The sequence below is a fragment of the Lissotriton vulgaris genome, chromosome 6 (assembly GCF_964263255.1).
Source record: "Lissotriton vulgaris chromosome 6, aLisVul1.2, whole genome shotgun sequence".
In the NCBI taxonomy this organism is placed as follows: domain Eukaryota; kingdom Metazoa; phylum Chordata; class Amphibia; order Caudata; family Salamandridae; genus Lissotriton; species Lissotriton vulgaris.
The window spans coordinates 1,592,072,430-1,592,097,999 of record NC_141694.1 but is presented as its reverse complement, the minus strand read 5'-3'; the positions used below and the strand labels follow the sequence as shown (position 1 = coordinate 1,592,097,999).

The window sequence follows — 25,570 nt, the reverse complement described above, 5'->3', positions numbered from 1 at the left end:
TTGGTTCCGTCCAGAGGTGTCAGGGAACAACACCCAAAGACCCCGGAGTTCCACCTGCCTTGGTGCACAAATGAACAGAAACACGGGCTTCTCGATGGTGGCGTCAAAGACCAAAGGTTTATTACTGCAGGGACACAGAAGTCACAGAAACTACGCATGGGCAGTAACTAGGAGCCTGTTCGATTTGTACAAAGAGGGTTGCTCCTTATATACTGAATTTTTGGCCTTTAGGCGAATTCTTTACATGTTGGTACATTCCCAAAAACCTTTGTGTTATAAACAATAAATATTTGGCGTACACAGGAATCGTCGACGATATCTGATGTCAAAACATTACGAATGAGGGGTTCCCACTTTTCCATCATAATCCCATGTCAACTTTTTCATTCAAGACCCGGACCGCCTCATCGTAAATTTCGTTACCTCCCCCTAATAAAGGCCCAGAAGGAAAGGAACAGAGCCAGGTGCAAAAGATAGAAGAGTAGGATAAGGGATGTTTGTGGGTTGTAAATGGGCAAGGCTACCGGCTTCGGCCGCCTAATCGTGATCAGGACAATGGACACGAAGACCAGTTTAGCAGGACTGGCCTCGGGCAGAGGAGGCAGCCTTTGCCGAGTCATGCAGCTACAGCGTGATCTGGTCTAAGGTGCACGTGTCACTAGAGAGGTGAATCTCTGGTTAAGGCTATGTGTCCTTAATCGAAATGAAGTGATCAGAGGTTATTGCGTATGTGAGGGCAAGAAACACAAAATGGCGGCCATGATCTAAGATGGATGCCGTGGGTAGATCAGAAATGTGTTTATAAAAGGAGTGCTCTTGCTCGTAGCGTAGCGAAAACACCAGGATATACTAAATGGATCATTTGCGGTTCGCTGATACCAATATTATGTTTTTCCGACAATATTGAAAACACGGGTTCAAATCGTCACGGAACCTCAACATGGTTAGACCAGGGCACATATGCCGGAGTGACTGGGCGATGAAGCAGAAGGATGGTAACTTTTGTTTCGATCTACGCCCCACCAAAACTCCGAGCTTGAACACTAAATTGACAGAGATCTTGCTGGAGACACCAGGCTCCCTACACGTTATAAGGGAAGACTTCAATGATGTAATGCATGCAGCCATAGACCGGACGGGAGACCATACCCAGGCACCCCATGCCTCACTGATCGCTCGCTTCACTGAGACTCTGGGGCTGGTGGACATCTGGAGACACCAGCATCCAGAGGTGAGACAGTATTCTTACTACTCTGGAGCACACAAGGTTTACTCCAGACTCAACTATGTGTTCCTGCCGAAAGGAGAAATACAGGACATACACAAAGCACAATACTTAGCTAGGGGCCTATCAGATCATTCCCCGCTGTACGTACGGATAGGTGACAGACAGTGGGACCGAAACATGGGTTGGTGCTTAAATGCTTGCCACCTCCACAATGACTCTATACTGAATGGCATCAGAGATGATACTACTGTTTTCTTTGCCGAAAACATGGAGTCAGTGCAATCTGGGGTTGTACTATGGGAGGCCTATAAGACTGTACTACGTGACCAAGCCCAGAATCGCATGGCATGGAACAGGTAAAAAGACAAAGAGGATCTGACATGGCTAGAAGCCCAGATTTTAACCCTGGAAGACTGAAATATAGTGCACCCCGACCCCAGCTATCAAGGCAACTGAGTGACACTCAACGTCAGTATAAAGATTTAGCAACCCAGGCGGCTAAAGCACAGGCCCAGGCAACCCTACACAAACTCTATGATGTGGGTGATGAATCCAGAAAAGCTCATGGCATGGCTTAGCTGCAAGAAAATAGAGGCCCGATGGGTAGACTGTCTGGTGGACCTGCAGGGAGTACCACAGGACAGGGATGAGCAGATCCAACAGAGTTTTGCTTCTTACTACGCGGACCTCTATAAGGCCCATCAACCTACAGACCCAATGAGACATATCTACCTATTTACAGGAAGTAGATAGTTACCCCAGAACTTTACAATGCGGACAGGAAGGGGTTGATTGATTCGGAAATTACAGTTTAAGAAATCAAAGCAGCTATAGCTCAGTTATGCCCCAGGAGGACATCAGGCCCAAACGGCATACCGGCAGAACTCTATAAAAAATGCACAGACCTTCTCGGTCCGTACCTCCTAACTCTTTTTAAAGAGGCAGCTGAAGACAGGTTCCTTCTGTTAGACTTATGAATAGCTACAATTATACCTATCCATAAGCCAGGGAAACCTAAGGATAAATGCACTTCCTACCGCCCAATATCCTTGCTTAATACGGAGGTAAAGATTCTGTCAACTATTTTGGCCACCAGATTGCGCCAAGTGATCACGACCCTGGTACACCAGGATCAATCAGGTTTCTTACCTTGCCGGGCAACCAGGATGAATCTGCGAAGAACACACAATGGGATGATGGAGGTTAAAGAGCTTGCATTCCGCATCTGCTGTTATCTCTGACTGCAGAAAAAGCATTCAATGCAGTCCATTGGCCCTTCTAGAGGCCACCCTGGTTAAATTTCGCCTCAGTCCTAGTTTCAGGAAGTGGGTGGGTTTAATGTGTACAGACCCTAGGGTCAGAGTCCGGGTAAATGGAAGATTATCGGAGGATTTTCACATACGACGGGGTATGAGACAGGGCTGCCCGCTCTTGCCAATACTATTTGCCCTCACAATAGAGATTCTAGCCTGCCTGGTGCACCAACACCAAGGGGTACAGGGATTTTTAATTACCTCAGAAGACAATGCGGAGGAGAAGATCTCCCTGTATGCAGATGACATACTTCTATATATTACACACCCAGACACAACGATACCCAAATTGTTGCACACTATAGATTATTATGGACAGCATTCGGGATACATGATCAATTGGCATAAATCCGGGAGATCTCCAGATGGCATACACGGGTTTAATTATTTGGGGATCTATCTTACAACAGACAAAACTCTCTGCTATCAAAGAAACATCAAACTCATACTCACGAACTTTAAGGAGGATATACAGCATTGGAAACTCCTCCCACTCACAATACTGGGCAGAGTATCCATGTCTAAAATTATTACGCTACCACAATTTTTATACGCACTACAGAACACATACTTTCCCCTACCACAAGCACTTTTCCCGGAGATAGCGGCAGAAATACGCTCTTTTCTATGGTTGTGGAAACAGTCCAGGATTGCTCTCCATACTCTACAGCGCAATCAATATAATGGGGGAATCTCACTGCTCGATATAGAAGCCTATAACTGGGCGGAGCAACTAACGCCAATAAACGAATAGATACATACACCAGGGATACACTCTACATATAGGCTAGAAAGGACAATCTTGGGCAGCCGCACATTCTTGCACTATTTATATGGCGGCAGAGGTAAGCGCCTCCCGGCCACTCAGGTCACAGTTGAATCCTAGGGGAGGGCCACGAAGACAACTGGTTGGGACCATAAACCATCCAAAGAGACACCCTTGTGGCACTGCACCTGGCTTAAGGAACTGCATAAATTGAAGGGCTTTGGAGGCTAAGATGCTATATGTATTTCCAAGTTAGGCGATATCCTTTGTAAGGGGACGATGAAAAGCTTTGACGCTCTCAAGGCTGAATACTTGTTTCACCCATCTCAGTTCCTGAAGTAGGCACAGCTTAGACATGCCTGGCTGGCCGAGAAAAGAGTCAATACACCTTTACCGGAATTAGAGGGAAGACTGCTCCAAGAATGTATCATGACTAAATCTGTTTCGTTCACATATTAAACCCTGAATAAGAATGCTCCAGATAGACTGGGCAAGTTGAGGTTGACCTGGGAGGGTAACCTAGGCGCCCTCGAGTATGTAGACTGGGAGGCAGCCCTTATGATCCCCAGGGAGGTGACGATCAAATGACGACTTTGCCTTATACAATATAAAACACTGCACAGAATATACTATGACCGAGTCCGATTGCACGGGATGGGGCAAGAAGAGGACCCTAGTTGCCAGAGATATGGGCATAGATAGGGCGACTTCTACCATACCATTTGGGAATGCGCACAGATACAAAGCAATTGGGAAAAGATAAAGAGGGAATTAGGCAAAATACTAAACAACACAATACCCCTAGATCCCTAACTTATACTGTTGGGTATTTCATATGATGTTGACCTAGGCAGACCTCAGTTCATTTTCCTTAATCTAGGACTGGTAGTAGCTAAAAGAGACATGGTGAGGAAATGGGGAGCAGTAGACACACCACAGCTGCGAGAATGGAGGGTGGGGATGGACATGCACATGACAGCGGAAAGGGTCACCTACAGGGCGAGGGGCTGCCCCCAAAAATTTCGGAAGGTATGGGGCAAATGGAGAAGGTACTATGGTCTCGATGTAAAAGGGGACGGTGCCCAACTGGATCCTAGTGGCCAGGCCCCCCAGACACCTTAACAGCCCAAGAAACCCCGGGGACCTAAGGAGGGGGAATGCTTCCAGGAAATTATTTTCAATCAATAATCACTGCATGTTTTGCGCTGCAATAGGATATGTAAGACATTCGAAGACCTATTGTTTTCTATAATGACTAATTGCACTGAAGGCTCGATGACTGCAACCAATGTTATTTATGTTATGTTTGTTTTAGAAAATGACAATAAAAATATTTATAAAAAATCAAGGGCAACTTTATGATGAAATGTACATGTCTTTCAGAACGTTATTTTAGGAAACCTATAATGTACAGGCGCATGATTTGAGTTTGTTTTACAGATGCTACACTAAGGGCTATCAATAAACTGCAGATGGTGACAGTTCAATAGGCTCACTGAAGATGACCGTGGACCCCTCATTCCGTAAAGGGATATCTCTCGTGCTTCAGAGGTGGAGTAAATGTGTGGCTAACTTCACAGCAGTCTCTGATATGGCGGAAAGCAAGCAAGAGTCTGAAATTTATTCGACTTTACGATTACATGTATTCAAGAATTGCAAAATAAATAAGCAGAGATATTAGACAAGTATACTGATTACCATTTCTAGTATTCCTCTTTGGTGTACATGACATGTGAATATGATTAGACTATAAACAGTCTCACAAATTAGAACTATAAGTTTACTTTAGCAATCAAAGATGTGAAAATGTCATTATTGGTGATAAAGATGAGCACTGAGAAATTGGAAGAACTATAATGGTTGGATTTTTATTAACATTGCCATCTTTTATTGTGTCATAAAAAAGCTGGGCACATTAATTGTTCATTGAAAGGGAAGATAAATGAATACTGACCTAGCTGCCGAGGTGTGGGGTCACTGTACAGAAAATGTGTGAGGATTATAAGGAACGTCATTAGGACTATTTTAGAAGGGAGTACAGAAGCATCCACAGTGACTGTCGTGAAGTAAGTTGATATGTGGGTATAAAACCAATTGATCGAATATAAATAATGAAAGGGCAGTGGACAAGGAACATGAAACAGTAATGCAAAGTAAGACTTGTAAGGAAAAAATGCAAAAATATGCAAATATGCATAAAAACTGTAAGTATTTATTCGAATTTTTCGGAATGACAAATGTGCAAACCACCATAAAAAGATGCAATTTTAATAAGCATCCTGTCCAATCAAATCAGAAGTACTCTGATGGAAATTATAGATACAATATTCTCTGTATTTTACAGCTGTCAGTTAGCAGTAAGTAATGAATTAGCCTCAAATGTATGCACAAATGATAAATCATAAAAAGCAAGAACTTATCTCAATAGTAAAAACCTAAAGCAATGGCATAAACAATGTTCACTCGTCTTGGATAGAGCATAATACAACAGTGATATATTTATTTAATCGAAATTTGTAATGGTCGGCTTGCCAGAGTGGCTGCAATAGAGTGTGTGTCCAAGGGGAAGCATAGATTCCAAGGAGCCAGGTTTTCAATTTCACTGCTTACCTTGAGGTGGCTGGGTGGGTCTTATTACCAAGGAGTTCTTTACCTTTGCTCTTGGAACAGTGAATTCTCTCGCCCTTTTTGTTACATTCCTATATTTTGGGATGCAGAAGATATTAGTATTGTTGGAGTGCAGTTGTACTTCTAGTTTAGAGGATTCTGAATTCAGAAATCAAAGATACCTCCATGAGCAGCTTTGTGATGATCCATAGTCTTTTCAGCTCAACACCTTTTGCATTGAAGGGTCAGTGTAGAGCAGGCATGTGACACACTGCACAGTGAAAGGAAGAGAAAGGAAAGACGTGGCAGAGTATTTTGAGAGTGTGTCATTGAAGAGTAGGAGGTTAAAGTAATTGGTGAAGTTTGCGTCTTTTATTTAATTGTAGCAGTTTTACCTGGTGCTGGTCGATGAAGGCCAGCAGTGTTGCTACCAGATTTGGAGACTTTTGCCATCGTGGGGGTCATCAGTGTTAAAAGGATTGAGCTTTAACTAACTGACCCACATGCTGGCATTCATTTCTGTTATTTGTAGGGTGTTGGGGAGATTTGCTTGTTGGAGCTCACTTCTCAGGCCAAGGTATACATGAATCAGTATATGTGTATATGTCCAAACTGGCGACCCTAGTGGAATCTTACGACGTAGATATAGTTTCTTACGCCAATGACATGCAAATGCCCCTTACCCTGGTTAAAAACATCCTTAATGCATTGAACAATTTTAAGGCATGCTTGCCGGCTGTGTTTCAATGGATGTGAAAGAGCTGCCTACAGTGCAATTTCTGCAAAACAGACATTTTGCTCTTTGGGATTCCCCCATCGAGCTGGGACAAGTGCATCTGGCCTCATGGTGTCCCACCCATACCAGTCCCAGCCAGAGTGGCTTGTAACTTGGGAGTAAAATTTGATAACTCTCTCTCCTTCGCCCCCCAAGTGGCTGGATTAGTTGGTTCCTGCTTTGGACTTCTAAACTTTTTTTATGTCACGCAGTGCAGCACTGCAAGCCACCTTGCTGCACTGCACTGTGTGACAGGGAAATGGCAGGAATGTGCTGTATTTAAGTCAATACAGCACATTTCTCCCATTCCCCTCTGCTAGCACCCTTTAGGCTACCTAGCACCAACCGAGGCACGCTTGCTCCATGGTGCAAAAGTGCCTGCATTGGGAGGAGGAATGTTTTTGTACAGGAAGGTCCCCCTTCCTGCACAAAAACAACCCCCTGAGGCTTTCTGCCTCTTTCTATCTGTGCTGCATTCTCCTCGTTATGCCTCACCTGGGTAGGCATAGGTTTTTGGCACATTCCCAGATCGACCATTTTTGGTAAATCTGGGAATGCATCAAAATCCATGGATGTTGCGTGGGAACAACACGCAACATCAATGGAAACACCTCCCTGGTGAACAGTAATGAAACAGCGATTTGTGCTGTGTTGCATTACTATAGAACATTATTTATTCATTTATTTATTTTTATTTATTTGAGTTTTATATAGCGCTGGCTAGACTCAGAGGTATCAGAGCGCTTTACATAAGGAACGGCGGGTTGCAAGTTACAGATTTTACATAGGTTACACAATGATTACATAGTAACAAAAAAAGAGTTACTAGTGAATAGCATATAAGGACACCTGATGAAACCACAATAGCAAAGTAGTATGCATTGCTAGTGTGTGGTGGAACAGAGGGAGGAGAAGGAAAACAGGGAAGGTGAGTGATGATAGAGTGAAGGTAGGTAGGAGGGGGAAAGTCTATCAGGGGGAACCAAGCAGTCAGAGTGAAGGGCAGATAAGCCTAGAAGAACCATGAAAAACAATGTCAAAAGTCCGGATGGGTTGATGACGGGCAAGGGTCCAGACTCCTATGTAGCTGCTTAGGACAGCTCCACCGGGCAGCGGCCAGGGGTATTCAGTCTCTGAGGGAGGTACAAACAGTTTTGGTTTCTGCCCATGGGGCATCGTCAGAGTTCCACTGACGATAGCGCTGGCTAGACCCGGAGGTATCAGAGCACTTTACCAGAGGATTGTAGAGATTAAAAGGGGTGCCAGTCGCTGTGACTCCAAGCAGTCACCAGGAATGAATTAATAGATGCTGAGTAATACCCGACACAGTATGAAGTCAGTGTGCCTGGGAAGCTCTCTACACGCTCCGATTACTGAAACAGACCTACAGGCGCAAGAGGGTGGGCACACAGCAGCTCCCAGGTCTCCCAAGATGGATCAAGCAGGTCAGAGGGGTCAAGGATATTGGGGCCAAATTAGTATTGCAGCTGAGAGCCTATTGGGCTAACGTGGAAACGCAATACTTGCTCTTCAGTCACTCACAGCTGTACCGCATGTAGTGGAGTCTCCTTCCAGCCGCTCCCGGTCCCCGCGCTGCAGCTTGGCACTGCAAGCAGATTTCATAATAGTCCTGGAAAGTCTATTTTTATCCCATGCCACCATCAGGCTCTGGTCACTTGGAGCAGTCTGCTTCTCCGCTTTGGCGGGTCTTTTGCCAAGTCCAGAAGATCTGCCTTACACAATTGGCTTTTTAACCTTTTCAAGCTTCATATCAATTTTGGCAGGAAAAAAGAGTTTTGCTAGTTTGACAAGTATATTGCCTGCTCGCCTGGTTCTTTAGAGGCATTTTATAATAGTAATAAGACATGTTTTTTGTATTCATTTAACTTGCAAAACACAACATGTTTAGAGAAAGCCTTTCCGTTACTATTATCATCGTGTTACTATAAACTTTAGCGCAGTACTCACAATAAGGAAATGTCGCTATTCAGCAGCTCCCAAAAGAAAAGCTTAATTTCTGCAAATGAAGATAAGTAATTTGCAAAGCAAACTAAAAGAGGTTTACATAAATTGTAAAAAAAAAGAAAGTAATTCCCCGCACCCCCTGCAAATGCCCAAACAAAAAATTTAGCAGAAAAAGGCAACACTTTAAAAAAAAACAATTCACAGATAAAATATTCATAATCTGGAAGAATCTAAAGCCAGACTGCACTGACAAGAATTCAAAACATCCCGAATAACACCTGGGCTCAGTTTTGTCGAATAAGCCAGACTCAATTAGATAATGGCATCAAATTACTAAACCCTACGTTCCATGATCATAAGCCACAAAGACATTTGGCGTCTCATTGTGAATTCCTAACTTTCAGTAGGAAAATTCCCAGACACTCAAAAACTGGGACACATCTCACCTCTTCTGAAAAAACTGAATCAGATTCAAGCTCATTTGCTAGCTAATGACAAGTCTGTCTTCGCTTGGGAAAAGAATCGAAAAATGGTTAGCAAGCCAACTCAACACATTTATACAACACAAAAACCTGTTTTAAGCCCATCACTCTGGTTTCTGCAAAGTACAGAGCACTGAATCCGATCCAATTAAAATCATAAACAACATTCATTACATGTTTCACAATGGAGAAGCATGTTTGATGACTGCTAGAATTAATAGCAGGATTTGAGATCCTCAAATCTCACAGGTTTCTCAGTAAGTTTTCTAAGATAGTTTCCATCATACATAAAAAGAGAAAACAGTGAAATTGGTGAATATTGATTACAAATCCAACCAGGCCTTTAAGTAGAACTGCAGGAATCGATCCTTGTCACTACTCTGTTTAACCTGTATGCAAAACTACTCGGTGATATGTTAAAAGACTCTGAGATTTTTGCTCATCAATATGTGGTTAACACAGCACTATGCCTTAAATCACAGAGCCCAACAATGTCATTACCATCAAAAATGTTCTAACAACAATCCAAAAATAGATGTTGTTTAATCTCCTGAAACTAAACCCATAGAGTTGTATAGCCTGAAACTGACAGAAACTGGATAAAATAATTCAATTTTGAAGGCTTCTTGACTAAAGTAAATCATGAAGTGAAATCTCTTGGGGCATATTAACAAGGGCTTTATCTCCGCTCTTTTGGCTTTAAAAGCCAAAGAAGCGGAAATAAAAATATTGCCCTATCAACAACACGGTGCTAACATGCAAAATCGCATGTTAGCACCCTTTTTCACTATGCTTCCCTTTGCATCTCAAGTGAGATGCAAAGTGGGCGTTCCAGAGCAAAATAATAGGAGAAATGTCGCTAAGTGACATTTCTCCTATTATCAAGCTTCACGCTAACCCTGTTAGAGACAAAAAAAGCAGCGTTAACCACAGTTAACGCTGCTTTTTTACGTCTGCTAATTTTCAGATTTAGCCATGTAATCTAATGGGAGGTGGATTACATGGCTAAATCCACCATGGGCTATCAACAAGGATATCCCTATCCTTGTAGTTTTATCGCTGCTTTACCAGCGATAACCTCCCAAAATGCCGCTATCGCTGGATTTTTTATCGCCTAGGCAGTTAGCATTGTTAATAACGCGATAACCAGGCGATATTAACCAGCGATAGCGGGCGTTAAAAAAATTAACGCTAAGCGCCCTTAGCGTTAATTTTCCCTGTGCCTTGTTAATATGCCCCCTGGTTTCTAAATAAACTCAAATTTTACCCTAAACTCTCATATTGATCAGACCACATAAGGGGCCTGAACAAAGTGTTTCTTCCTAAAAAGTCTCAAACATATCCTCAACAAACTAAACGCGCGGTCAGTTATAAATGCCATTGTCATTTCAAAAACTGGCTATGAAAAGGCTCTGGTCACGTGAGCTATGAAGACATCGCTGGCACATCTAAAAGCACTCTTAGACTCAGAGGCTTTGGATAACATGACCATCAAGAAAGTTGATCACATCTCACCCACCTTGAAAGACTTCCAATAGCTCCCTTTGGAGACCAGGACTAAATTTAAACTCATTTACTTGACTTTCAAGGCCCTGAAACTGGGCCAGCGTCTCAATTTTCATTCCCCGTTTCACATCTCTGGTGGTGAAATAATTCAGATGAGCTGAAGCTTCCCTCTGTCTGGAAAACAAGAAATGTAATTCCTTCCAAGCCTCATATAAATCCTCCATGGGTGCGGTCCCCCCATTACAAATATATCAATTATAAAGAAGACCTGTGCTACTTACGAAAAGAACGAAAAACCTTTCTATTTTAAAGCATTTAAATATTTAATTTACCATACGTAAAATATACTCGACTGTTCCTCCTCCAATTATTTACTCTAACCACACCTGGGCATTCCTCCTAACAACCTCCATGACCCTTATTGATGGCATGTTTGGTCAACTATAATCTTTTAATTGTACACTTGATTCTCAGCTGGAGATATTTTATTGTGAAGTGTGATAACAGTCCAGGGGTAGAGCAGCTCTATGTGCGAACCTTAAATAAACAAATATATCAATAAATAACTTTTTTTTAAAACTCCAGGGGCGTGGTCTTGCTGGCGATGCTGTAGGACACATGCTTGGGGAGCTCTGGCCTTCCGCTGTAAACGAAAGCTATTATAGCGGAGCTGGAGGGATACTGTGACCGCTCCTGGAGGGGCCCAGCTAGCGAACGGCATGGGGCACGACCTGCGGCGCTGGGACATGTCTAGAAGTGGTGGAAGCGGTGCAATCGTGGAGAGATAGCAGCTGGCGGGCAGGATCGCCCGCCATTTTACGGAGCCCCGAAGCTACCCAGCGCTGTGGTTCGGGCTGCCCCCTGTATATGCACAGCTCTCCTGGATCTCCCCAGCCTCGAAGCAGGCGGCATGATGGAGGGAGCGCCGGGGAGACAGGGGTGAATGACCTTCCTGGAGTTGGGGGCCGCATCGGAGGTAGGCCCCGGAGCGCCATTTGGCAGGCTGTGCTGACAGTGGTCCCCGGAGCACAACATGGCGGGTGACCTGCTCTCGGCTCGATGAGACTTTGCCTGCTCTCCGCCACCACGTACTTGCAACACCCGAACTCTAGTGAGAGCGGGCCCCTGACAATAGACGATCTCTGAGGTGTGTCCCCGGCGGATTGGGACACGGCCTGACGGCGGTGGTGGGCCTTAACCTGCATGCGCCCGCCATTTTGCCTGAACTGGTCTAGATCCGTCCTGAGGTGCGGGGACACTCGGCCCTGTTCCCCTGAGTACCTGGCGGCTGCGTATAGCGCCGGCTGGAAAGGTGGGATTGCGGGGCACTGACCTTGATGGAAACAGCGTGAGCAACTAGCCTGGACTGCACAGGCGGCACTTCAGCTGGAGCGGGAGCACCCTCGCCGCAGGCCAGAGACACGAGATACACCTTCAATCTCCGTAGGAGCGGCTCAGCGGAGGAGGCAGTGCCTGGGGTGTGACGGAGGATGGCGTTGGGGTCCCTCCTGGTGAGTGAGCAGCCCTGGTCTGGAAAGGCACACTGCATGGACTGCCACCATATGGAGTTGTTACTGGGGAGTGCGCTGCCCTAGGAGGTACTGTGGGTCCTGAGAGAACTCTGTGGGTTGCGTGGAGGGCCCCTGAAGTGGACATTTTGGTGAAGCCTCGGCCCCCCCTCCCACCGTCACCCTAAGCCCTGCCCACCCCCTGGACTTGGTGTGGGGCTGGTGGCGGGACTTCAAGCCCACGGGTGCCGCCATCCTGGAACAAGTCAAGAGATTTATATAGCGCGCTACATACCCAGAGGGTCTCAAGGCGCTTGAAGAAGGGTGGGGAATTACTTGTCGAATATCCACGTTTTAAGTTGCTTTCTGAATGCTAGGTGGTTCTGAGTAAGGCGAAGGTGAGTGGGAAGTGAGTTCCAGGTTTTAGCTGCCAGGTAGGAGAAGGATCTACCTCCCATGGTGGTTTTGTTGATGCGAGATCCAGTGGCAAGGGCTTGGTTGGAGGATCGTAGCTGGCGGGAGGGGGTGTAGAAGGACAGTCGTGTGTTGAGGCATTTGGGTCCAATTTCGTAAAGTGCTTTGTGTGCGTGGGTTAGGAGGCGGAAAGTAATCCTCTTATTGACTGGGAGCCAGTGGAGGTTTTTCAGGTGACCAGAGATGTGTTCTTTACGCGGGATGTCTAATATGAGCCTGGCTGAAGCGTTCTGGATGCGTTGGAGTTTTTTCTGGAGTTTTGCGGTGGTACCGGCGTATAGGGTGTTTCCGTAGTCCAGGCGGCTCGTGACCAGTGCGTGGGTGACCGTTTTTCTCGTTTCGGTGGGGATCCAGCGAAATGTTTTTTTGAGCATGCGAAGAATGTTGAAGCAAGATGAAGAAACGGCGTTGACTTGTCTGTTCATCGAGAGTGAGGAATCCAGGATGACGCCCAGGTTCCGTGCGTGGTCCGTCGGGATGGGTGCTTTTCCAAGGGCCTCTGGCCACCAAGAGTCATCCCAGGCGGAGGGGGAGGTGCCTAGGATGAGGACTTCTGTTTTGTCAGAGTTCAGTTTCAGACGGCTGTGCTTCATCCATTCGGCTACTTCTTTCATTCCTTCATGCAGGTTGGTTTTGGCGGTGTTTGAGTCTTTGGTGAGTGAGAGGATCAGTTGAGTGTCATCAGCATAGGAGATGATGTTGAGGTTGTGTTGGCGTGCGATGGTCGCGAGGGGGCTCATATATACGTTGAAGAGGGTGGGGCTGAGTGAGGATCCTTGTGGTACGCCGCAGATGACTTCAGTGGCCTCTGACTTGAATGGTAGGAGGCGGACTCTCTGTGTTCTTCCGGTGAGGAACGAGGTGATCCATTCCAGTGCTTTTCCTTGGATTCCGACGTTTCTGAGGCGCTGTAAAAGGGTGCTATGACAGACTGTGTCGAAGGCTGCGGAGAGGTCGAGGAGGATGAGGGCGACTGTGTCTCCATTGTCCAGTAGAGTTCGAATGTCGTCTGTTGCTGCGATGAGGGCGATTTCAGTGCTGTGTTTGGCTCGGAAGCCAGACTGTGAGGAGTCGAGGGATTTGTTGGTTTCGAGGAAGGCGGCGAGCTGGTTGTTGTCCGCTTTCTCGATGACTTTGGCCGGGAATGGAAGGAGCGAGATAGGGCGGTAATTTTTGAGTTCGGTGGGGTCAGCTGTGGGTTTCTTCAGGAGGGCGCTGAGTTCGGCATGTTTCCAACTTTCCGGGAAGGTTGCGGAGTTGAGGGAGCAGTTGATGACGTCTCGGAGGTGTGGTGCTATGATGGAGTCTGCTTTGTTGAAGATATGGTGAGGGCATGGGTCTGTGGGGGATCCTGAGTGGATAGAGTTCATCAGACGGATGGTGTCCTCAGTGGAGATTGGGTTCCAGTCATTGAGGATGTTAAAGGGGGGTGGGGGTCCTGCAGAGGGTTGGGAGGGTTGGTCTTCGGGTCGGTTGTCGAAGCTGTTGTGGATGTCTGCAATTTTGTTGTGGAAGAATGAGGCTAGGGAGTCGCAGAGGGCTTGAGAGGAGGTGATGTCGTTGGAGTTGGCTGCGGGGTTGGTAAATTCTTTGACGATGTTGAATAGTTCCTTGCTGTTGTGGGCGTTGCTATCTAGTCGGTCCTTGAAAGGAGCTTTCTTGGCATTCCGGATCAGTTGGAGGTGTATGTGGGTGGCGTTTTTGAAGGCGTCCTTGGTGCTGGTGTTTGGGTCTTTTTTCCAGGCCTTCTCAAGGGAGTGGCAGAGTTTCTTGTATTTCTTTAGCTCATCGTTGAACCAGGAGGCCTTCTTGCTGCCTAGTTTGATATGTCGTTTTTTCAGTGGTGCTAGGATGTCGGCGCTGTAGGATAACCATTGGGTGAGGTTAGTGGCTGCTTGGTCCGGGTTTGAGGAGAGGGCGGGGGGGTTTTGAAGAAGCGATGAGGAGATCTGGTCGATGGTGATTTTGTTCCAGTTTCTTCGCAGAGTGGGTTGGGTGTGGTTGTTGGATGTGGACTTGTTGTAGGTAAAGTGAACGCAGCTATGGTCAGTCCAAAGGAGAGCTGTGGTGTGGCTGAAGGAGACATGTTTGCTGGAGGTGAAGATAGGGTCGAGTGTGTGACCTGCGATGTGGGTGGGGGTAGTGACAAGTTGTTTAAGTCCGAGGTTGGCGAGGTTGTCCAAAAGGGTGGTGGTGTTGCGGTCGTTGTTCTTTCCAAGGTGAAAGTTGAGGTCTCCCAAAAGGATGTAATCCTCGGAGGGGTGCGCGTGTGGAGTGATGAAGTCCGTGATGTCTTCACTAAATTGTTCGCGGGGTCCTGGTGGCCTGTAGAGGAGGGTGCCTCTGAGTGTGGTCTTGGGGTCGATGTGGATCTGGAAGTGAAGGTGTTCAGTGTTGGCGAGATTGACGTCTGAGCTGGTTGAGATGCGGATGGATTTCTTATGGGCGATAGCGATGCCTCCTCCTGTTTGGCCCTTACGGTCCTTGCGAATGATCTTATAGCCTTCCGGGATGGCAATGGTGATGTCTGGGGCTGATGTGGCGTTCATCCATGTTTCCGTTAGGAAGGCGACGTCCGGAGAGATGGTGTCTAGTAGATTCCAGAGGTCGATGGCGTGCCTGTGGACCGAGCGGGTGTTGAGCAGGATGCATTGTAGGTGGTTGGGGTCGGATATCTGTTGTGTGTTCGTAGATGAGGAGTTGTTCTTGGTGCCATCAAACTTGCAGGAGTTGCAAGAGAAGGGTCCATGGGTGTGTCCAGGAGCGGCTTGGACGCAGTTGGGGGGACGGCCGGGGTTTAGGGCTAGGAGAGTGGTGGCATCGTACGTAATGCGGGAGGGGAGGGAGGTACGGGGGCCAGTGGGTCTGGCGCTGGGCGCGGTCCAGGCGCGGACGGGCGTAGACGGGCTTACCTTTGGCGCACCTTCGGCGCGAATGGGGCGCGAACGCTGCGCGTGGACGCTGCGCGTTAGGTCATTGGTCATAAATGGATGGTGGAGGGGGCGGAGCGTGGGAGGGGCAGCAGCTGGGAGGCGGTGGCGGGAGGAGGGGCGGACCAGGGGAAAACAACAACACAAAATGGAGGGTCAAAGGCGAGCACAGACAGGGGCAGCAAATGCACAGCGTGTTTAGGAAAAAGAGCCTTACACGCACAAACCAGCTTTAGTGTAGCGAAAATCAGAGTTACTGCCCCAGCGACGTCGCGCTACTATTTAAATAAATAAAGCGACAGTGCAGCGCTATTAAATAAATAAATTCGACAGTGCAGCGCTATTAAATAAATAAAGCGACAGTGCAGCGCTATTAATTAAATAAATAAATGCGTCAGTGCAGCGCTAGGAACTGAAAGCAGGAGATCAAACGATACCAGCGTGTAGGTCAGCAGGAGCGTGGGGGAGCAACCGGACTGAAGGAGGGTCCAGGCGGTCACAGAGAGCTCGGGAGCGAGGAAGGATACTAATCGTGGGTGGGAGGGGCAGCAGCTGGGAGGCGGTGGCGGGAGGAGGGGCGGACCAGGGGAAAACAACAACACAAAATGGAGGGTCAAAGGCGAGCACAGACAGGGGCAGCAAATGCACAGCGTGTTTAGGAAAAAGAGCCTTACACGCACAAACCAGCTTTAGTGTAGCGAAAATCAGAGTTACTGCCTCAGCGACGTCGCGCTACTATTTAAATAAATAAAGCGACAGTGCAGCGCTATTAAATAAATAAATTCGACAGTGCAGCGCTATTAAATAAATAAAGCGACAGTGCAGCGCTATTAATTAAATAAATAAATGCGTCAGTGCAGCGCTAGGAACTGAAAGCAGGAGATCAAACGATACCAGCGTGTAGGTCAGCAGGAGCGTGGGGGAGCAACCGGACTGAAGGAGGGTCCAGGCGGTCACAGAGAGCTCGGGAGCGAGGAAGGATACTAATCGTGGGTCGGAGGGGCAGCAGCTGGGAGGCGGTGGCGGGAGGAGGGGAGCCTGAGGGGAGCGCAGCCCAGAGGGAACACTGTGGGGCCTGAGATCAGGCTGTAGGCCTGGTGGGGGCCCCGGAAATAGACATCATCAGGGAGGCCCAGAAGAATAACACCCCTCGCCGCTACTGTCTCCCCTGTGGCATGAGCCTTGTGGTTTTGGCTGAGACATCGGTGTGGACCTCTGCCCAACCACTGATGGTCCCTGGATAGACGGCCACAGTGCTGAGACTTGACAATGGCACACCCGCGGAACTCTCATGGTGGGGCTTCATCATGTCGCCCTTCTTTGCTTGATCACTGCAACCCCTGGATGTCTTGAGCAGAGGGACTATTTTGCTGGCTACTCCCCATGTAAGCACTTAGTCTGGGCCCTGTTGCAAACGTGAAAAGGTCTGCACTTGCTCCTTACTGATTGTGAGCTCCTTGTCACCTGAGTTGGAAAAGGTGCTGTTAGCTCTTCCGTGAGCTCTCCCTCTTGCAGCTCCTCGACCACCCCTGTCTGCGCCATCTGGCGCCGGCGGGGGCTGACCCCTACTGGCAACTGCCACGTGTCAGCTGGGTGGAGTGGGTAGCCCCAGAAGGTTAAACTGCCATAGCCCCTGACTTAGATCTCACCATACTCCCTGGCCCTGGTGTAAGGCAGAGAGCGGTGAGCGCGACTCTCTAGAGAACAGGCCCTATCCTACTTTGGTTGGCTGGGTGGCTGAAGAGTGGCGAGTCCACTTGGCAATCGGGTACACCTGTAAGCTATCTCAGGGACCCTCACTGACCTTTGAGGCTGGTGCCTCGCAGGACAGCCACGGCTCAACAATGACACGCACCAATAGAGGCAAGGACGTCTCAGTGTCAGCCACCAATGATAACTCTGTGGCAGCGATGTGGGGTAAGGCGGGCCAGTCTGCACCTACCGAGGTAGCTCCACAGGTTGGAGGGGACTCACTGCCGGTAACACAAGTATTTATGGTCTCCTTCATGTCTGAGTTGAAGACTGAAATCGTCTCCCTATGCACCGAAGTGCACTCCTGTGTCCGAGAACTCAGGAAGGAAGTTACAGACCTATGCGAACGAGTGGACGGACTCGAGAAGAAGGTTGAGGCCTGCACGGAGGATCAGGAGCAACTCTGGCAGCACCTGGCCACCCTGGAAGACCAGCACATAGAATTGGAACTGAAGCAGGAGGACCTGTAAAATCGAAGTCGCCGGAACAACCTCCACATCCGGGGGGGGTCCTCTTGGGGCAGAAGGGAAAGACATTATGACTTATGTGGCACAGCTACTCCACGAGGTCTTGGGAGATGACGACGCTTCCCCGACGGCTTTGGACCGGGCTCACCGGGTCGCTGGGCCCCCGGCCAGGTCGGGCCTTCTTTCGGACATTTTAACCAGGGTTCACTTCTTCACAGAAAAGGAAGCCATTCTTCGGGCAGCGAGAGCCAAGCAGGACCTCACGTATGATGGGAACAAGATCCAGATATTCCTGGACCTAGCACCTAATACCTTGCGATGCCGCCGCGACTTTAAACCTGTAACAGACAAACTGGGGAGCCTGGAGATCTCCTATCAGTGGGGCCCCCCATTTGCCTTATTTTTTCATGGCAGTCCAAACGTAAAGTGATACGGTCCTACCAAGAAGCGTCTCAACTACTCCGACTTCCCACCTCACAGTCTGCCAGCTCCACCTGTCCTCCACCACCCACATGGGTGCCTGCCAAGCCATCCTGGTCCACCGTATGTCGGCGCAGACGCTCACCACCCCTTGATGAGCAACCAACTTCTTAGGCTAAAAAGGACATTTTCAAACACATCAGGTCCTTGGAGGGGGACAAGTCAGAGACAGGCCGGGATTCTCCAGTCCCTTGATAAACAGCTCATGTGCCAGTAACGAACTGCCTCGGAGAGCACGTCTCTTCCCTGGTCGAATGTAATGTGTGCTGCTGTGTTCTAGACACCGCCCCAACTCCCCTTTCGCAATGTAGCTGGTGACAGAGCACCCCACCTGGATGAACTTGAGTGCAGCAGATGACCTACCCCCCTCTGTTCCTGAGAGAGTGACGTCTCTGGGTTCATCCAAACCCTAGGGTGCAGGCTGGCCCATGACTGGAACAGAACGATGTGGCCCGGTTGGCCAATGTTGGTTATCTATTTTTGTCTCTTATATCCTCCTATCCTCCTATTTGCCTGAATCTCCTCTTCTCCCTCTTTCTGTCTACTGGGTATGGCGGGCAGGAGACTACAAGGCTATGGTCCATAGGGAGGATCCGCCCCTGAACCCCCCTTCCCTTATCCTGCTATGCTTTCTACTGTGGCAAGATGGACTAACTTGAGATCAGATATACTTATGGCTCTCCCTGACCCCTTAAAGGTATTATTCCTTAACGTGAAGGGGCTTAACTCTCACAACAAGTGACATCAATTGTGGCGCTACCTACTTCAACACAGTCCAGACATTATCTTTCTTCAAGAAACCCATCTGTTGAAAGTAGATACCTCTTGCATGGCACACCCTAAATATCCCCTCCAATTTTGGGCCACAGCAGACAAAAGAATGGCTGGGGTGGCTATTCTATGCAGAAATGGTATCAGGCAGGGGAAACCAAAAGTTTTTCGTAGCCCAGATGAGCGTTTTATCAGAGCTGGGGTGGAGATTCGGAAACGCTTATTCACACTGTGTAATGTCTATGCGCCAAACCAGATACAGGACTCCTACCTCCGAACGCTCCTACGGGAACTTGTGCCACAAGGCAATCCTCCTTGATTTTGGGGGAGATTTTAACCTGGTGTGGGATCCTGCGCTGGACCGTAGTGAAGCCTCATTGAATGGGTCGAGGGCCATGTCCTCTGCACTCCGTAAACAGAAAAAAGAACTTGGGTTGATGGATTCATGGAGATACCACTCTCTTGAGGTGTGGGATTACCCATACTACTCGCACGTCCACTGCTCGTACTTGCGTATTGATTATCTCTTTATCTCTCACGCCCTTGTAAGGGATACGTTAGCGACATCCATGTCCACCATTTCACTATCCGACCATGCTCATGTTGAGCTTATCCTGCAGGATCCGGCCGCTTGCCCCACCCACCACCCGCGGTGGCACCTGCCGCCGATTATCTTGCGGGATCCAGCCAATGTGGAAAGCATACGGACAGCCATTGACTCTTACTTTGCGAACAATGATCTACTCTATACCCCGTTCCCTGTGGTGTGGGATGCCGTTAAAGCTACAATCCGTGGCCACATCACATCGATATCAATTGCACGGGCGCTGGAAACCCACGCCTGGAAGATAGCCTCTCCAAGGACATCAAGAAACTGGAGAAACAGGATCAGGAACATTCTTCACTCGCATGTCGGCGGCGGCTTGCAAACCTCCAGGGTCAACTTCGCTCCCTGTGCACCAATAAAACTGAGTGGTCCCTGCTCGCCCTAAAACAACGATACTTTGAGGGGGGGACAAAGTGGGCAGATTGCTGGTGAAGCACTTGCAAGCGCGCGCAGCGAAGGCCCACAGAGCAGACATTCAATTGCCGGATGGAGAGAGAGTCACCACGGAGCGGGCTAAATGCAAGGCCTTTAAGACCTCTTACACTGCCCTTTATGCGGGGGATGCGCCCTCCCAAGCCCATATTGACAATGTTCTGAACCAATGCCCCTGGACCCCAATACACCCACAGTACGTCAAACAACTGGACGGCCTTCTCATTGCAGAGGAACTGACAACGGCGTTGAAAGACCTCCCTCAGGAAGACATCAGGCCCAGACGGCTTACGACTGGCCTTTTACCGTTTGTTCATAGCGCAACTTCAGCCATTACTCCTTCTCGGACATGGATGGGCCCTTTTCTGTCCATCTACCGCTATCCAATTTATATGGGCCTCTTGCCCGTGTTCACAATGTTACTGATTTTAAACAGGTCCTGAGACTTCCCACAACACGCTAATATTGCTATATGTACTATGTCACCCGGCCGGCCCAACAAGGGTTGTAGGCGACATGTTGTGTTCCAACTAGTTTACCAATGCCTTGTTATATTCTGGAAGACACTTGAAAGAAACGCGGCTGGCCCTACATGGGTTGTGGGCTTAAAGCTGTGTACGCCTGGACCTATGTTCTACTCTTCCTCTAAAAAATAAAGCAGATTTCAAACAAAACAAAAGTTATTACAGAGTACTGCAGCACTGTCTTGCAAGTACTGCTGTACCCAAAAAGAACTGCTGTAATGCTCTATATTTTTTAATAAAGTATACTGCAATGTAAAAAAACAACAACAACAAAAAAACTCCATTACTGCTATTATCTCCTTGCACATGTCCGATCTGGCTTCAGATCTTCAGACCCCACTGTGGCTCAGATTCAGCATTCCTGCCAGAAACGCATGAGCTGATGTAGGCTGCAGCTGAGAAGGAATCTGGCAAGGCTTTGCTTTTTAAACCTCTCTAGGGTATTAAATAGCAAGTATTGCCATATTATCTGCCAAAGGTTTGGGTGGCAGTATAAATATATTTCATATTCAGTTTGTTGACATGCTGTTATGAGACCTGACATTGTTTACAAGCCAGACCCTTCTTTTTAATATTATATCATACCACTTTTCCAAATCATATAGTCCCTCAATCTTAAATATCATTCATAAAAGGCTGACATACAAACTACAGATCTAGACTAAACCTCATTAAAATTCCAAAATGTCCAGAAGTTGTTATATATAATGAGTCAGGCACTCAATCTAATAGCCCACTATTTGTTGCAGTAATATTGCACCTGATAGGTAATACTGAACCTCAGAATGGAGGATAATACAGTAATATCACATATGTTATCATGTTGCAAACTGAAAATCTCAGTATGTGATGGTTTGACCCTGCACACGTTAAAACTAGATAATACCTGGCAATATTGATGCAGGAAAAAAGAGCAACATTTGCAAACTACGTGTAATCCTGAATTGGGTGCAAACTCACATTTGATCATCCCCCTGAGTAATTGGGGCACTTAGTTGAAGGTCCTAACTGCCACCCTTAATTATTGTAAGTCACAAAGGACGAGAAGATGCCTACGCATAAAGCACTGTAAATGTACACTTGCAAATTTTCGATTGGAGGAAGGTGGACTTTTTCTATGGCTGTTGTATGAAAAACAAGTAAACTAAAGACCAGATTTATAATCTGGCAGGCCCTGCTTTCTTTGCCAGGGCGACAAAGTAAATTGCTCCATCGCCCTGAGATTTAGAAATGACTGCCAAGCAGGCATTCATTTCTTAAAGCATTGCCAGGAACCGCTGTCACAGGTGCTCCTGTCAATGTTTTATGCAGTGACAACATGAGAGAGCCCTGCACCAAACTATTTTCTTTTCAAAAATATTATCCCGAAATAGGATTTTATATTTGGAAAAAAAAGATAAAACTCTCCCCTCTCTATGCCATAAAAGTCCTCTCCCATAGTGAGGGGAGCATTTAACAGTTTACACTACCCCTTCCCCGAAGGTTTGCTGGAGGTGACGGGCAAAGAAAAGTGACCTCTAATTCCGCTCATCCAAATTAGGTGAGAGAAATTAGAGGTCTGCCACTGATGGCCCTTGCTCTGGGCTGTTGGAGGGGTTAAATCACTGTGGAGACAGACTGGTCTTGATTAGTAGTAGTAGACGTGATTAAACCAAAGGTCCGCCCGCATCTTGATTCAGTGGACGGATCTTTATGATGCTGGTATGTATACTCTGTCACTGTTGCAACAGAGTATACATACTGCCAACATATAAATTAGGCCCTAAATCCGGATTATGATATTTAGAGGAGAGAAAACTGAATTTATGTTTTAATTTCCTATAGTACTGTTGTATATAGAACATAATACTGCACTCTACATTTAACAATAACAAAAATTACCATACAGCATACTGCTGGATTAGTCAGATGAAAATAGTTCAAGTGGTTTTCGCAGCCTCTGATGATCAACATTGCCAAATGATGCTTACAGGTGAAACAGTATTAGTCGGCAAGGGTTGCTTTCATCCATAATGTGATAGTTGTCATTGATGAACTATGACACTGTGCTGAATCTAGGTCTCAATCCTGATGGGTAGTCAGCTGGGACATGAAAACTGATAATATATTTGCTTAATTGTTTAGTGATACATAATTTAATGGCTTTAACTAGCCTTGTAAAACTAGTAACCAGTTTGATGCTTTGAGGATGTTTGGATTAAGGTGTATTATTTGCAAATGGTAGTGCTCTGGCCTGTTTCATAGAGTTGTTAAACGTTTTGTGACAAAGATGCATTGAACAGCAGATGCCAGAACTACTTTGTTGATGTCCAAATATACTAATCTCTTGAAAATAGGTTTTGAGTTTTTAGCTCTTTATCATTTTTGTATTATCTTAGGCACTAGCTTTTCCAAGGGACTGATGTTCTTGGGTGTGATAGAGCAGGAAAAGTTTGCTCAAATAAATCTAATAACCGTACTGAAAGTTTAGCTAGACATTAATGTGAAACCACTTTGTAAAAATGACACGTAGAAAAATGTGCCATTAAAAGACATACTAAATTAACGTGTAGCTTGTTCATTTGCACTAAGCATTAATTTCCATCCTAATTTCATTCCAAGGGCCAGACTAGGCCTCATCATTTTCCTATCTTTCAAATTTACTCTTTTAATAAATGCATGCTTTATAGAAATGCTAAACCGTGCACAAATGTACTCGTTAGTTGACCCAAACTTGACTTGCTTAAACTTGCGATAGCTGTAGAATGTGATGACTTTAAAAAATGTATTTCATGCTTTTCAAGGATACATGATCTTACTCTGCTTAGATTGTTTTATAGCTACCACATACTCCCAATGCTGAATAGTGAACAGTATATTAAAAGCAAATAGCTTACATGAAATTTGAATTTCATGACAAACAGGATGCTGAAATAAAAAGTTTCTGGCTTTAAAATAGTAAATTGGTATGTTGTGAAATACTAAATAATCGACAGTTTAGACTCCCTGAAGCTCTCAGGGGGACCCAAGACAACTGTAATAAGTATATAATTGTTTAGCGACTAACAAATACTTTTAGATTGTACCTTGACCACATCGGGAGTTTACCGTGGGAAAAAAGGAAGAAGCTGAAGAATATCTAACATTAAAATGAATTGATACATGTTTTTGTGTTTTCTATAAGTGCTTGATTCCTAGTTAGCGGTACAAAAGGGGGTGGCGATGGACGGAGCATCTGAACCAATCAAACACTCACACTCAGTCAACAGATCTGGGTTTATTCCATCACCATTCTTTAGCCCACTCTGCCACTCCAGTTCAGACATGGCCATATGCAAATCAGTCTGACCCTGTGCCTCATGGGAACAGTCCAGCCCGAACTGCAAAGCCATGTCTTCCCTGGACCGGAAACAAGCTTCCTAGGACCGGTTTCTGGCATTACAGCCGTCTTCAGCCAGGCTTGTTTGAATCCAGTGACAAAGTGAGCAAGGGACTCACGTCTGAGGATACCCTGCCAACTTATGGCGAACAAAGTGGTACAAAAGGAGGTGGCGATGGACGGAGCATCTGAACCAATCAAACACTCACACCCAGTCAACAGAACTGGGTTTAATCCATCACCGTTCTTTAGCCCACTCTGCCACCCCAGTTCAGACATGGCCATATGCAAATCAGTCTGACCCTGTGCCTCATGGGAACAGTCCAGCCCGAACTGCCAAGCCATGCCTTCCCTGGACCGGAAACAAGCTTCCTAGGACCGGTTTTGGCATTACAGCCGCCTTTAGCCAGCCTGGCCTGCTTGAATCCAGTGGCAAAGTGAGCAAGGGACTCACGTCTGAGCATACCCTGCCAATTTATGGCGAACTAAGCGGTACAAAAGGGGTGGCGATGGACGGAGCAGCTGAACCAATCAAACCCTCACACCCAGTCAACAGATCTGGGTTTAATCCATCACCGTTCTTTAGCCCACTCTGCCACCCCAGTTCAGACATGGCCATATGCAAATCAGTCTGACCCTGTGCCTCATGGGAATAGTCCACCCCGAACTTCCAAGCCATGCCTTCCCCGGACCGGAAACAAGCATCCTAGGACCGGTTTCTGGCATTACAGCTGTCTTCAGCTAGGCTTGCTTGAATCCAGTGGCAAAGTGAGCAAGGGACTCACGTCTGAGCATACCCTGCCAACTTATGGCGAACTAAGCGGTACAAAAGGGGTGGCGATGGACGGAGCATCGGAACCACTCAAACACTCAGCCATGGCTTGGCAGTTGGGTCTGGACTGTTCCCATGAGGCGCAGGGTCAAGGCTGATTTGCATATGGCCATGTCTGAACTGGGGTGGTGTGGAGTGCACAAAAATGATGGATTTAGGCCCAGATCTCTGTAATGGGGTGAATGTATGACATTGTCTGCATTCTGTCCATCAACTGTTTTTTTTGCATTTGTCACCCCGAGTGGGATGGGTATGCTCAGACGTGAGCCCCATGCTCTCCACACCACTGGAGTCAAGCTATCCTGGCTGAAGACGGCTGATAGCCAGAAACTGGTCCTAGGATGCCTGATTCCGGTCCAGGAAAGACATGACTTGGCAGATCGGGCTGGACTGTTCCCATGAGGCACAGGCTCAAGTTTGATTTGCATATGGCCATGTCTGAACTAGGGTGGTGTGGAGTGCAAAAAAACGATGGATCTCTGTACTGGGGTGAATGTATGACATTGTTCTGCATTCTGTCCATCAACTGTTGTTTTTGCATTTGTCACCCCGAGTGGGATGGGTATGCTCAGATGTGAGCCCATGCTCTCCACACCATTGGAGTCAAGCTATCCTGGCGGAAGACGGCTGATAGCCAGAAACTGGTCCTAGGATGCTTGATTCCGGTCCAGGAAAGACATGGCTTGGCAGTTGGGGCTGGACTGTTCCCATGAGGCACAGGGTCAAGGCTGATTTGCATATGGCCATGTCTGAACTGCGGTGGTGTGGAGTGCAAAAAAACGATGGATTTAGG

The 25,570-nt window shown here is 47.1% G+C and overlaps 1 protein-coding gene across 1 annotated transcript in view; it reads right to left on the bottom strand.

The window, feature by feature from the left end:
- Positions 1–25,570, bottom strand: part of LHCGR (luteinizing hormone/choriogonadotropin receptor) — a 1,044,354-nt gene that overhangs the window by 927,086 nt on the left and 91,698 nt on the right. The window lies entirely within an intron of this gene.